Below are 14,162 nucleotides of genomic sequence, written 5' to 3'. Positions count from 1 at the left end.
CTGAGCAACCCATTCCAGTGCCTCACCACCCTTACAGTAAAGAACTTCCTCCTTATATCCAATCTAAACTTCCCCTGTTTAGGCTTGAACCCGTTACCCCTTGTTCTATCACTACAGTCCCTAATGAAGAGTCCCTCCTCAGCATCCCTATAGCCCCCTTCAGATACTGGAACGCTGCTATGAGGTGTCCATGCAGCCTTCTCTTCTCCAGGCTGAACAGCTTCAAATTCCTCAGCCTGTCTTCATACAGGAGGTGCTCCAGTCCCCTGATCATCCTCATGGCCCTCCTCTGGACTTGTTCCAACAGTTCCATGTCCTTTTTATGTTGAGGACACCAGAACTGCACACAATACTCCAAGTGAGGTCTCACGAGAGCAGAGTAGAGGGGCAGGATCACCTCCTTCGACCTGCTGGTCACGCTCCTTTTGATGCAGCCCAGGATATGGTTGGCTTTCTGGGCTGCAAGCGCACACTGAAGCTGGCTCATGTTCATTTTCTCATCGACCAACACCCCCAAGTCCTTCTCCGCAGGGCTGCTCTGAATCTCTTCTCTGCCCAGCCTGTAGCTGTGCCTGGGATTGCTCCGACCCAGGTGTAGGACCTTGCACTTGGCATGGTTAAACTTCATGAGGTTGGCATCAGCCCATCTCACAAGCGTGTCAAGGTCCCTCTGGATGGCATTCCTTCCCTCCAGCGTATCAACCGAACCACACAGCTTGGTGTCATTGGCAAACTTGCTGAGGGCGCACTCAATCCCACTGTCCATGTCAGAGACAAAGATGTTGAACAAGACCGGTCCCAACACTGATCCCTGAGGGACACCACTCATTACTGGTCTCCAGCCGGACATTGAGCCATTGACCACAACTCTGTGTGCAGCCATCCAGCCAGTTCTTTATCCACCGAGTGGTCCACCTATCAAATTGATGTCTCTCCAATTTAGAGACAAGGATGTCGTGTGGGACAGTGTCAAATGCTTTACACAAGTCCAGGTAGATGACATCAACTGCTCTACCCCTGTCCATCAGTTCTGTAGCCCCATCATAGAAGGCCACCAAATTGGTCAGGCAGGATTTCCCCTCAGTGAAGCCATGCTGGCTGTCACCAAGCACCTTGTTGTTTTTCCTGTGCCTTAGCATGCCTTCCAGGAGAATCTGCTCCAAGATTTTGCCAGGCACAGAGGTGAGACTGACTGGTCTGTAATTCCCCAGGGTCATCCATTTTTCCCTTCTTGAAAATGGGGGTTATATTTCCCTTTTTCCAGTCATCAGAAACTTCACCTGACTGCCATGATTTTTCAAATATGATGGACAGTGGCTTAGCAACTTCATTCGCCAGCTCCTTCAGGACCCATGGATGGATTTCATCAGGTCCCCTGGACTTGTGTACATTCAGGTTCTTAAGATGGTCTCGAACCAGATCCTCTCCTACAATTGGCCTAAGGTCTTCATTCTCACAGTCCCTGCATCTGCCTTCCAAGACCTGGGTGGTGCAGTCAGAGCATTTGCCAGTGAAGACTGAGGCAAAGAAGTCATTCAGAACTTCAGCCTTCTCTGAATCCTGTGTAGCCAGTTCTCCTGATAGCTTCTGGAGAGGGCTTACATTGTCCCTAATCTGTATTTGCAATGTACCTATAGAATCCCTTCCTGTTACCTTTCACGTCCCTAGCCAAGTTTAATTCTAACTGGGCCTTAGCTTTCCTAACCTGGTCCCTAGCTTCCCGGACAACATCCCTGTACTCTTCCCAGGATGCCTGTCCTTGCTTCCACCTTTTATAAGCCTCTTTTTTCCCTCGAAGATTCCTCAGCAGCTCCTTATCCATCCAAGGAGGTCTCCTGGCCCTCCTGCTGCACTTCCTTCTAGTCGGGATGCAACACTCCTGAGCTTGCAGTAAGTGATCCTTGAATATCAACCAACGGTCTTGGGCCCCCCTGCCCTCTAGGGCTATATGGCATGGAACCTTACTAAGCAGGTTCCTGAAGAGGTCAAAGTCTGTTGTCTTGAAGTCCAGAGCAGTGAGCTTGCTGCACGCTCTTCTCACTGAGGACAGTGAGAGTGATCCCCTAACATTTACCTGCTCTCCTGTTTGCTGACTCTGGTTTCAGAGGGGCCAGCCCTCAGGCTCTCTATGCTCTTACACCTTCTCTGGAGCAATAGGTTCCTCCTAACTGCAATTTTTCTTTTCCTTCAAATTCTTTTCTTCAGTGATGCCCAGTCCAAACTAATCAACAAAAACTGGAGTTTAAACTCTGTATTTGGTGAAACTCTGTCCCAAACGGAGGAAATGCAGACATGCCAGTGGTGTCAGTGAGGGCAGCATGTCACTTGTTTAGTTAGAAACAGGTTTTGCCAGAATCCTGACTCTTTCCCCTTGAGTTATGGTGATTACTGGGGGAGAGGAGAAGGGAGAGGGAAGAACCGTAATAGATAAAGAGATGAATAAAAAAATCACACAGTGGGAAAATGTTCAATGACTGTTATTTTTCTGGTGTTTTATATTAAAATTTAAAAAACCAAGTCCACCAAGGAATGATGACAAGATGGAAATTAAGGGTTTTGTTTCAGAATTCCCATTTTTCTGGTTTAAAGGGTTATAAATAATTCTTCCTAATGGGCTGAGTTACCTCCCATTATTAGTTTTATCTCCACGATGCCTGTTCTATCATGTTCATCTCAGGGTCAAAAAATTCACCTGGAAAAGCAGCACCACACAGCAGATTTGCCTGAACATGAGCAGGGAGCTTTGTTAGCCAGCCTTTTTGCTACTCCACCACTGGGAAGTCAACCAAAGTTTTGTGTATTTGGCCTCAGGGTGTCCTCCCCTGTGTTACTGTGTCTAGAAGTGGCATGGAAGCATCATAACAACTCTTCATGATCTTTCCTGGAGATGCAGGATTGTTGTTCAAGGATCACCAGCTTCTGTATCAGTCCATATATAATTGAAATGGTATAATTGGACTGATGTAATCGAAACACCATTTGAAAAAAAGGTGTGGCTCACTGCAACTCAACCCCTGGGACTGGAGAACACTGAGTACAGGTACATCATTCTTCCCATGTGTGTGCGGATGAGGGATGGAACAGGGATGAATGCCTGTGTGCACACACATTACTGAGCACCAGGCCCAGAGACCCCTAAAAATCCCATATTCCTTTCTTTCTCAAAAGAAAGAGTTCAACATCACTCTCCCAAGACAGGATGCTTCTATACTTCTTGTTTCACCCATAGGAGTTTGATTCCTGCAGGGGCAGAAGGCACAGAAAATAGCAAGAAAAAGAGCCTTGCTATGGTAAGCTTGGCTGCATACACATCTCTGTGCAAGTTAGGGACCACCACCATGGCTTACAACATCAGCTTAGCACAGCGCGATTGCTGCAGGTCTAAGAAATCCAGCTCAGGTGGCTGGTAAAGTAAATCCACTGGCGTTCAGGTTCCTGCTTCAATCATTTTAAGGGCAGCTTGCAGATCAAAAGGGCCTTGAAAAAGTGAAGACACAGGTTATTTGAAATACAATGTTGGTTGGAATAAGCCACTGCGGGGTTCCTTTCCTAAGGCAGGGCCTGCGTCCAGGTGTTCCTCTGGAAAAGAGAACAAAAGAGGGAGGTAGCAGAGGATGAACAAAACCCCTCAAAGTCAAGGAAAGAATGAGGAGGAAAAGAGAAAAGGTTAATCGTTCTATCACCAGCCTGAGCAGGGCATTTGTTCTTCCTGTATGAAAAGTCCTTCCTTTGCCACCCGAAACAATTACCTGGCATTTAGCTTGCCTTCAGCCCTTTCTCCCCGTTTCAAGCATGTAATTATTTACACCAGGTGCATTGCTTCAACCCATCTCTTACGACGTCCCCATTCACAAGTAAAGGATTGTAATTTGCCAGCCTTCACTGAAGCTTCTTTGTACAAGTCTCCTACCCTGGGTGTAACGTTACATTGACAAGAGGCATGGCACAATAGAAAGGGAAATAGAATTTACCCGTTGAACAAAGGGTATTAGTGCTCCCTGCCTCTAACCCCAGGTGACCGTACAGAGCTGCCTGCAGGGTCTCTGGTGACAGAAGGCTTGGGTCATATAAAACCCGTGAGCATGGCAGCAGCGCTGGCAGCTACATCTGCAGCAGCCCACAGCTGCGTGCAGCCACGCTGCTTTGTGCTGTTACTTTGGGTAGATGCTGATGGTATTACTTGAAGTTGAAATTAATGAAAGATTTTAGCTGGCAGGGTCCTCAGCATCCTGCTGATGGGGGGTATAAGTGAAGCAGCACTTACCCCCTCCTTCCCCAGCCACTAACAGAAGATTGCCCCATCGCTGCCTGATTTACACTGCGTGGTCTGGCCTTTAGTGCATGGAGCTGCCCCAGACTCTGCTGATGGCTGTGTTCAGGATCAGGTGCAGTAATAGAAATGCTGTGAAAACTCAGGTCTCGTGGCACCATCTCATGATGCTGCCTCTTTGTTTCACTGAAGCTCCTGGAATTTGCCTGTTGCACCCACAACGGGCAGGACCTGTCCCTTTGTGTGCAGTCAGGAACCATCCCCGGCTAGGGCTGATCCATGACAGATGCCCTTGAGCTCTGTAAAACAAACAAACAGTGACAACAATAGTGAGAGGAAGGTGAGAAGAGGGATTATTTCAGTTTGCAGCTCTGTCCTTTGATTTGGTTTAATGTAGCAGGTCCAGGCAGAGATGAACCAGAAGATGAAGGGAACCTGTGTGCTCCCCCCTTAGCCCTGGCTATGCAGCATACGTGCCGCTGCATGCAAAGGTGCTTGCAAGTGCAATCCCTTTTCATGATCTAAATCAAAGGTGTCTCCTGTCTTTCCCTCACAGAAAAAATCCCAAGGTCATGGACCACACAGAGATGCAAATAAAAATACTGAGACGATGATGCCAGATAAACACTGACTCTCCTATCACTTCTCATTGCTTCTCTTCCCTGGAAAGCATGTGTGATAAGCTAAATAATAAAACGTGTGTGGTAAGAGTCCTGGATGCTACAGGGGAGAAATACCTGCCTGTTCAACTTCAGCCTACATTCCCCAGCCCCTGCTGTCTCATCTAGGCTTTGAGTGGAGGCAGGGGGAGCCCCACTCGCAATCTCAGTTCCCAATTCATATGCTGCATACTCTGGCCATACTTTGTGATCCTGCCCCAGATTTGCCCTTTTAAAAATGGCAGTCCACTGCTTTCAGTCTGACCACCAACCAGGAGGCCAGAGGAAGGTGCAGCAGGGAAGGGCCGCCACACAGGAACTCACATGCCACACCTGGAAAAGTGGTGTACCCCAAGAGTCAATGTAGGGGCCAATACTGTTTAACCTCTTCATTTCTGACCTCGGTGACAGGAAGGAGTGCCTCCTCATCAGGTTTGAAAATGGCATGAAGTTTGGAGGAATGGTTGACACCCCAGGGGGCTGTGCTGCCATTCGGATGCTTGAAGATTTCCCACCACAAAACCTCACCCCCACTGACACCTGCATGGCCATGAAACCAGAAGCTACAGGCAATGCTGTAGGAGAGATTCCCAGGGGTGGAGGGAAGGTTCGGATGTGCTCCTGCACATACACAATTTGATTTTTTGTATTTTCTCCATTTATTTGGGTTTCTAATCTATTGCAAAATGAAAATTCAGGGGAGGGCAGCAGTACTGAAGTTGCTTCCTCTGCACACCCCTAAAGCAGCAGCTTACAACAGACTTGGAGAACAGTATGCTGCTGGCTGCACCGGCAGGAGGAACGCCCTAAAGCCTTTTTTTCCTGGCTTCCTCTGACCCGCAGACTGGAGGACGAAGTGGGCAGATGTGTCAGATGGAGACATGACATCACTGGGTTTTTATACCCTCCATCTGTATGAACTGTAAGACGTAAGTGGCGCCAACCATAATTATTCCTGAAGAAATTAAGGCATGAGCAAGGCATGTGCACAGCGCCAAGGTTTAGCTTTCAGTATGGGAGAAGTTTAGCTTCCTTCTGAGGCATATAAGGATCTGTCCCTCCTTCCTATCACCTCCCCCTTCTCCCTATAAACCTGCAGTTACCTGGAGAGCTCCCAGTACACCTGGCTATGCCCAGGACCATCTGTGCACTCCCTGTTACCGAGTTAAAATGAGGAGCACTGGAAAATAACTTTCTTGAGGAACATTTCTAGGGCATTTGAAATAACAGCCTCCACCTGGCTGTTTGATGTAGCAGGTACTTCTCCCATGGACAAGTGATTTAAAACTAGAAAGGAATAGCATAAAAAAAGTAATAAAATCTGCTCATCTCCAAATTGGACTTGATCCCAAGCACTGCAGGGAATGGGCCCACCATTCAATACGCAAGCCTGTACCAGGCTTTTGCTTACGTGTTTCTCCATGGTTTCCCCAGGTCACCCCACAACTACTCTTAGAGGTTTTTCTCAGCTGCTGAAGAGCACAGAAATGGGTAAAAGGTTGCACGGCAGCATTCTTGGAGCCTTCGGGTTCACTTGGGTCCCAGGCATGACAACAACACATCTGTCTGTCCCACCCTATCACCTCTCACTGCCTGACTCTCCCAGAAGAAGTCTTGTTTTACAGCTGAAGAGCAAAATTAGTGTCATCGCCCCTTGCAAAGGCTTTGACATCTCTAGCTGAAAGCTTTTGCACAATAATAAGCATTGCAGACTGAAGGTGTAGGTTTACCATATTGCAACACCCTGGTTTTTGGAGGATACTTCAAATGCAAGTTTTTTATCAGAGACTACAGATTTAGCTTGCAGATAAATAGGAGATCCCCAGATTTTGATTTTCTATTAATTTTCTATTAGTTCTATTTGGTTTTCTACTAATTTTTTATTAATTTTTCCATTTTTTATTCCATTTCCTCTGCTATTTTTTCATCATTCTGCATTATAATCAGTTGAGATGAATAGCCAGTTCTGGCCTCTTCCCATTCATTACATGGGATTGTTTTGTTTTTCATTAACTTGTTTCTCTCTTTGGTGCTTTTTGTTCTGGAAACCATCCACTGTCTGCTAAGAGAAAGAGAACACAACTGCCGCATTTTTACCCTCAAATTTTTGTCCAGATTTCTACTGCTGAAATGTCTGGACCTTATCTTCATACCAGCTGCATTCTCTGTTGCTCAGTTCTGCAGCAGCCAGACTTAGTGGCAACAGCCCAGATCCAGCACTCACCACTAACCCGGAGAGGCTGTCCTATTCTAGGACATCTCCCCGAGAACAGGCAGACAATTATGTGAAGTACAGGAGGAAAGAGGGTGAAAAAACTTCAGTAGTGACAATCTCTTTTACCAGCATTTACCAGTTTCATTTATAAAAAGGAAATTACTGCAGGAAAATCCTGTGCTCACATCAGGCTGGAAAAATCCCTCAAATATAGTTTCCTTTGATTCTCCCTTCTGCAACAGTTGGGACTCGGTCTGAAATTCAAATTAACTTTCATACCCAGCCTACAATTCCATTTTGTGCCCTGAAGCAAAATTTCCTGCATAATTGTGCGTATTTAGGTCACTTCTCCATTGTTCGCTTCTGCAAAGAAAATAGCTGATTTGCTAGTGGAGAAAATTCCTAATATGGTTTTCAAAAGCACTTTTGCAATTAGAGATTGTGCTGCTAAATGAGACTGGAACGTAGGCATGCATTTGCTTGGGTAATGTCTTGAGACTTTTTATGTCTGTTTTTGACAGCAGGGTGACTCCATTTAAACACAGACCATATTAAATATTTATACAGTTTGCCAAACTATATTTAAAATAGTCTCACACTTCTACCAAGTATTAACCATAAGTATGCAGCACGTGCAAATGTTAATCTAATTAACATTTAATCAAGAGAAATAACAATTACCATCTTTTCCTGTTCAAAGGTTCTTTTCACTGCAATTTTCCCTACAGTTAAGTTGTGTGAACTGGTTTTGTTTCTAAATTGCTGCTGTGAGAAGTATTCCATTAGTACCTTCTGTTTATGCTTGACTGTAAAGCACCAGCCACATGCACGGACAGATCCATATAAACATTTTAACTCATGCAGGTATCAAATGAAAACAAAACATTTTGAGCTGAGTGTAATGTATAAGAAAGCTCTAGAATGCTCAGTTAATTGGCTTAGACCAGGGATCTATGCAAAGTGATGCCTTTATGTGTGCATCTTTCAATGAAGCAAGGAGCACGACTCAGAATGTGTATTTTCTTAGAGACGTTAGAGACCATCTTAGAGACCCATGGTATGGTCTTCTGGCTTCCTAAATATTTTTGCAAACATGCTGCCAGAACAGGTCCAGACAGTTTGAACACATCATGCAAAGGCCCCATCAGGGTTGCAGTTCAGGGCAATGGCACCAAGGTTGGGCGGTGGAAAGCCAAAAGCTGCATGTAGATTTCTATCTAGGCATTAATTAAAAAGTCAAATCAAATCTCTACCACCGCCGGGGGGCCCCCCCCCCCCGACACTTGCAAGGGACAACAAAGCGTGGCAGATCTACCTCGGGATGCTGGGAGAGAGGGGAAAAAAGAATCAGGTCAAAGCACACAATATACAAATCCTTGGGATGCCGTAGGGCACAGTATGCAACGACCTCAGACTGGTTTGAAAATCGATTAGAGGCAGCCTTCAGCTGTATGGAGTCAATGACCCTATCTATGCATGGCAAAAGGAAAACAGCTACATCTTCCCTGAGCCAATACGCACAAGGGTTCCTGGCCCAAGATCCTCACCATGGCTTGCAAAAGGGGCCCAGCTATTCTTCTTCAGACCAGGAGAGGAAAACATTGGCTTTCTTTTCATAAAGGATCGATTTCCATGAGATCAAAATAGATGAACCCCAGTTCTCCTCCTCCCCTTCGAAGAAAATATCACCATCTGTGCTAGGGGTCACAATGTAATAGACAAAGAACGTGCGTAATTCTGGAACTACAACTGCCTAATGGAATATATGTCAAAAGAGACAGCTGGCCTGAAGGCCTGGGCTGCCCACTGTCTTTGTCTTAAGGACTGGTGGCATGGGGTGAGTTTTATCTGGTCTATTCTATTGCCAATGCCTCCTTTTTTTGCTCTTTAACTTGCATCCTTCAGGATTTGTAACTGTTGTCCAGTTAAAGCTGTTCTGCTTTGACAGGGTAAGCCATGACCAGCGCATGAAGAAGAAGGGTTTTGCTCCTGGTGAGCAGAGGATTCAAACTCCATTGAATGTGATTTGGGTAGCAGAGAAGTGGCAACATTAAGACTCATGATGCTCCAACAGAAAAAATGAGTCTTCTTGTGTTACTACTTGGGAAAGAGTGCTTCCAGTAGCTGTGCTTGTTATCCTTGTCAGAGCAGAAGAATTAGTAAAGATCTCGGTTCAGTGACGTGCATTGAGTCTGCTCTCTCCACCATTGCTTATGCATATGCTAACCATATAAACACATTTTTAAGCTGATAACGACAAAGAAATAGCACCAGAGTGTGGTCAGCTGGACTAGAGAAGTGATAATCCCCCTGTACTAGGCACTGGCGAGAGTGCACCTTGAATCCTGGGCCCCTCACTACAAGAAACACATTGACGTGCTGGAGCGGGTCCAGAAAATGGCAACAAAGCTGGTGAAGGGTCTAGAGCACAAGTCTGATGAGGAATGGCTCAGGGAACTGGGGCTGTTTAGTCTGGAGAAGAGAAGGCTCGGGGGAACCTTACTGTTCTCTACAACTGCCTGACAGGAGGTTGTAGTGAGATGGGGTCTGGTCTCCCAAGTTAACAAATGATAGGACAAGAGGTAATGGCCTAAGCTGCTCCAGGGGAGGTTTAGATCGGATATTAGGAAAAACTTCTTCACCAACAGAGTTGCCAAGCACTGGAACAGGCTGCCCAGGGAAGTGGTGGAGTCACCATCCCTGGAGGTGTTTAAGAAAGACACGTAAATGTGGCACTTAAGGACGTTGTTTAGCTAGGAACTTGGCAGTGCTGGATTAATGGTTAGACTTGATGATCTTAAAGGTCTTTTCCAACCTAAACAATGATTTTATAATTCTATGAATTGGGAATAAGGTTGGATACCACTACTTCCATAAAACTGTAAATTGGAGCACAGGGATTACCTTGCTTAAAAGCACACACTCTTCAAATGTGAAAAACATGACGGACCAGCACCAGATCACCAGATTAAACACATTTTCCAGGCATTAGTGCAAAAAAAATAAATCTTTTGAAGTCAAGCAATACTGAAGTAATAAAGATAAAAAAGAGTCAAAAGCAGCTCTATTAATTTTCTTTGCCTTAACTAATGTAGACTGTGCAATTGTCTTCCTTTGTTTCTCTTTTTTTTTCTCAGAAAAGCCCATAGCAATGATAGAGGAAATGAATTGTGGGTTCAGTGCCATAAACATATGAATGGGCTTACTTTTAAGCATGCAAGAAGCTCACTGGCTTCAGCTGGGACGGAATGTTCAGCGTATGCTGCAGGGCTCTGCCAACGCAGAACCTACTTGAGTGGAAATGGACAAAATGGATATCCATAAATCCATGGGTCCAGATGGGATGCACCCGCGGGTGCTGAGGGAACTGGCTGAGGTCATTGCTAGACCGCTCTCCATCATCTTTACCAAGTCTTGGGAAACGGGAGAGGTGCCTGAGGACTGGAGGAAAGCAAATGTCACTCCTGTCTTCAAAAAGGGCAAGAAGGAGGACCCGGGTAACTATAGACCGGTTAGCCTCACCTCCGTTCCTGGGAAAGTGATGGAACACCTTATCCTTGGTGCCATCTTAAGGCATATCAAGGATAAGAGGGTTATGAGGGGCAGTCAACATGGCTTCACCAAGGGGAAGTCGTGCTTGACCAATCTCGTAGCCTTTTATGAGGAAATAACACGGTGGATGGATGATGGTAGAGCGGTGGATGTGGTCTACCTTGACTTCAGCAAAGCGTTTGACACGGTCTCCCACAGCATCCTTGCGGCTAAATTGAGGAAGTGTGGTCTGGATGATAGGGTAGTGAGGTGGACTGTGAACTGGCTGAAGGAGAGAAGCCAGAGAGTTGTAGTCTATGGGGCGGAGTCTAGTTGGAGGCCTGTATCTAGTGGAGTGCCTCAAGGGTCGGTACTGGGACCAGTATTATTTAATATATTCATCAACGATTTAGATGAGGGAATTGAGTGTACTATCAGCAAGTTTGCTGATGACACTAAGCTGGGAGGGGTGGCCGACACGCCAGAAGGCTGTGCTGCCATCCAGAGGGACCTGGACAGGCTGGAGAGCTGGGCGGGGAATAACTTGATGAAATATAACAAGGGAAAGTGTAGAGTCCTGCATCTGGGCAGGAACAACCCCAGGTTCCAGTATAGGCTGGGGAACGACCTGTTAGAGAGCAGTGTAGGGGAGAGGGACCTGGGGGTCCTGGTGGACGACAGGGTGACCATGAGCCGACACTGTGCCCTTGTGGCCAAGAAGGCCAATGGCATCCTGGGGTGTATTAGAAGGGGGGTGGTTAGTAGGTCGAGAGAGGTCCTCCTTCCCCTCTACTCTGCCCTGGTGAGACCTCATCTGGAATATTGTGTCCAGTTCTGGGCCCCTCAGTTTAAAAAGGACAGGGACCTGCTGGAGAGAGTCCAGCGCAGGGCAACTAAGATGATTAAGGGAGTGGAGCATCTCCCTTATGAGGAAAGACTGAGGGAGCTGGGTCTCTATAGTTTGGAGAAGAGGAGATTGAGGGGTGACCTTATTAGTGTATATAAATATATAAAGGGGGAGTGTCACGAGGATGGAGCCAGGCTCTTCTCAGTGGCAAACAATGAAAGGACAAGGGGTAATGGATACAAATTGGAGCACAAGAGGTTCCACTTAAACCTGAGAAGAAACTTCTTCTCAGTGAGGGTGACGGAACACTGGAACAGGCTGCCCAGGGAGGTTGTGGAATCTCCTTCTTTGGAGACATTCAAAACCCGCCTGGACACGTTCCTGTGTAACCTTATCTAGGTGTTCCTGCTCCGGCAGGGGGATTGGACTAGATGATCTTTTGAGGTCCCTTCCAATCTCTAACATACTGTGATACTGTGAAATGTCTATGCATGGTCAGATAAGCTGAGACAAGGTATTCACACTACAGCAAGAATTAGCTGCCTGTAGACACAGTAAAAAGCATTTACGTTTTTAGCAGTGCACCTAAGAGCCTCAAATCCTATTAGACCAGGTGGTATAGAAAGAAAGCTTTCACTATTCCTAATACAAGATGTAGAAAATGCACAGAAGATATGAGAGGGAATATTACAACACCCAGAGAAGTTGAAGACTTTTACAGAATAATCCAGCAGCTTCAGGCTGAAAGAGATGATTAAGGAAAAGAAATCAAAGGGATCAGGGGTATGTGAGAGGTGGCAGAAGGAATGTGCTTCTCTGCATGCAAAGCAAGAAGCAACCACAGAACAAGACCCAACTGATTTGTGCACACGGGGAATATAAAAATTAGGCTAAAAGTTCCAGTCTACCTGGGTGATAAAGTGAGTATAGCCCCTTATCAAATTTTAATATGAAACCTTTGATTAGCTATCAAAAGCCAGGCTGTGGCCTGGAGCAGCTTCTAGTATTGTACTCATGCCCATGCCAAGGTTTTCAAACACAGGCAAACTGAGACTCTCACCCTCAGCTTAGCATCTGAAATCAGGGTGAGGTTCAGCCTATTAGGCTGGCCACCTATTAATGTCTCCTAACAGAACACAATGAAGTTTTCATACTGAAACTCATGGAAGTTTTAAGTCTCAAGGCAATACACTAATATATTTCTGTAATTAAATATTTACATGATTTCAATTCATGCTGTCCATTTCACCATTACTATTTTCAGTAAAGGCCTTCTGAAGTCAGCCTTCTGTTTTGTTGGGTTTTGTTTGTTTCCCCGCCCTGAAACTGATTCCTTATACCCTGCCAGTCTCCAGCTCATTACTGGGAGTCAACAGTAACCAAGTAGAAGGTAACTTCACTTACTCCTATACCAGTTGTAGTCTTTTAGGAGAGCCGAATGTGAGCATTAAAACCTCCCAAATAAACAAAACAATGCAACAACAGCAAAAAAATCCAAGACAGTTCCAAAGCGCACACTCAGGGTACTTAGTATGAAACATATTGTGACTAAGACTGATTTAAGTAGGCCATGTAACTTCATATTCTTCAGGCGAGACTCCCACTATATCTGTGACAGAAGCGAGCACTACAAAACCAGGAGACGAATCCTGTAAAGCCACACTTTGAAAGGCTTCTGGCCTTTTGGAAAAACTAATTTGCCTAAGTAGGAAATGCAGGTAAAAAAAAATAAAGCAGTTACAAAAGACCTGGAGGACAGCCATGTCCAAGTGCCCTATTCCTACTGTCTAGATTTTAGTCTAGGGCCTCCACAGGTTATTTGAAAAACAGAGCAGAAAAGCTTTTGTTTCAGTAAATGTTTCTGGTTGTGGTTTTTTGCCTTTTTTTTTTTTTTTTAAATGTTTGTAACTTACAACTGTAACAATTATTTTGCTGAAGTACATTACACACAGCTGTTTTATCCTGTACCTTCTTATAATTTCTGGGACAGGATTCAGGAAGGTGACTGTTCTTACCGAGCTATACTTGGTATTCATGAGCCAGCCGCAAACTCTACAATTTTAAAGTAGAGGGGATGAGCCATGGTGCAGCTTTGGCAAGATGATACTTCCTAAAGAGGATCGTCAGGACTAGACAGTGTCATAGCCATGTCTACTACTAAGGAGCAGAGATGAAGACAAGAAAACACATATAGGTTATGTTTATAGTTACTTCACAACTGCTCTACTTTACAAATAGAATCATAGAATCATAGAATAGTTAGGTTTGGAAAGGACCTTAAGATCATCAAGTTCCAACCCCTCTGCCATGGGCAGGGACACCTCGCTCTAAACCATATCACCCAAGGCCTCGTCCAACCTGGCCTTGAACACTGACAGGGATGGAGCATTCACAACCTCCTTGGGCAACCTATTCCAGTGCCTCACCACCTAATAAACTGGTTTAAATGTCTATTCAGCAAACTTTCAATTCAAGACACATCTAAGCGTTAGGTCTCAGCAAAGCTTTCAGTCCTGTTTAATAGAAGGAAAAAGCTGGCTAGCAAATACTTTCTTGAAGTAGAAGGTAAAAACCAGAAAAAGTTGCTAATTGGGAAATTTCTTAGTTGTGGCTTGTAAATATAATATTTGAAGGGTTGCA

This window comes from Neopsephotus bourkii, unplaced genomic scaffold (genome assembly GCF_033783945.1).
Source record: "Neopsephotus bourkii isolate Nb327-2 ecotype Australia unplaced genomic scaffold, CSIRO-AGI_Nbou_v1 NB_1707, whole genome shotgun sequence".
Lineage (NCBI taxonomy): Eukaryota > Metazoa > Chordata > Aves > Psittaciformes > Psittacidae > Neopsephotus > Neopsephotus bourkii.
This window is presented reverse-complemented; position numbering follows the sequence as displayed.